This window comes from Pinus tabuliformis, chromosome 2_2, assembly GCF_031772625.1.
Source record: "Pinus tabuliformis cultivar Carrire ecotype Pingquan chromosome 2_2, CPIR1, whole genome shotgun sequence".
NCBI classification, from domain to species: domain Eukaryota; kingdom Viridiplantae; phylum Streptophyta; class Pinopsida; order Pinales; family Pinaceae; genus Pinus; species Pinus tabuliformis.
In genome coordinates, this window is record NC_142300.1 from 26,051,831 (window position 1) to 26,052,655 (window position 825).

Consider the following 825-nt stretch of genomic DNA (forward strand, 5'->3'; position numbering starts at 1 on the left):
CTAGTCATTTAATCTATCATGCACTTACAAGGCGAGCACTAACTTTCGTATGATGAGCTCTGACTATATATTCTACCACGTCCTTCGTGAGGTGGTATTTATTTTTGTGTCAAAAGAAAACTACGTTTCTGTCATATAGATATGGACTTCCCAAGATAATTCCACAGATATTTAAAGGCACAACATCTAACTCTACCTCATCAACTAATTTGGAAGCAATAACAAATTTGGCCCTACACTGCTTGGTTACTTGTAATTTTTCTTTATTGCTTAGCCAACCAAGTAGGTATGGACTCGGATGAGGCTTAGTTTCGAGGACTAACTTTTTCACTAAGGACTCTGAGATTAAATTTGCTTAGAAACCTGAATCGAATAGAGTTTCCACCTTTGTGTGTTTTATAATAACCCTGATGTGGAATAGTTCAATTATCTTCTGCTTATTACTTACAGGCTCATTCAAATAACTAGTACTTGCAATTGAATCATAATAATTACTAACATAAGGAGTACCTTTTGCACGCACGGCTGTGATCAATGTCTCATCACCGGAGTCTGATCCAAGGTCCTACTGCATTGTTGCCACTGTCTTCTACTTTCCCTTTCCGTTGAATCTCTTTGGTCTCAGCTCCAGATGTAGCTTCCAACAGTGGTCCTCATCATGACCTTCTCCCTTGCAATGAGTGCAAGATGGTGTGCTCCATCCTCTTTCTTGGCTGCGATGGTCTTCTTAGCCTTCCCCTTTCCTTTCTTCTAGAATCTGCCATGTTGAGGGTTGAACAGTGTTTTCTTGGCTTGATCATGTCTGAGGCATCCAATCTCAGTTCG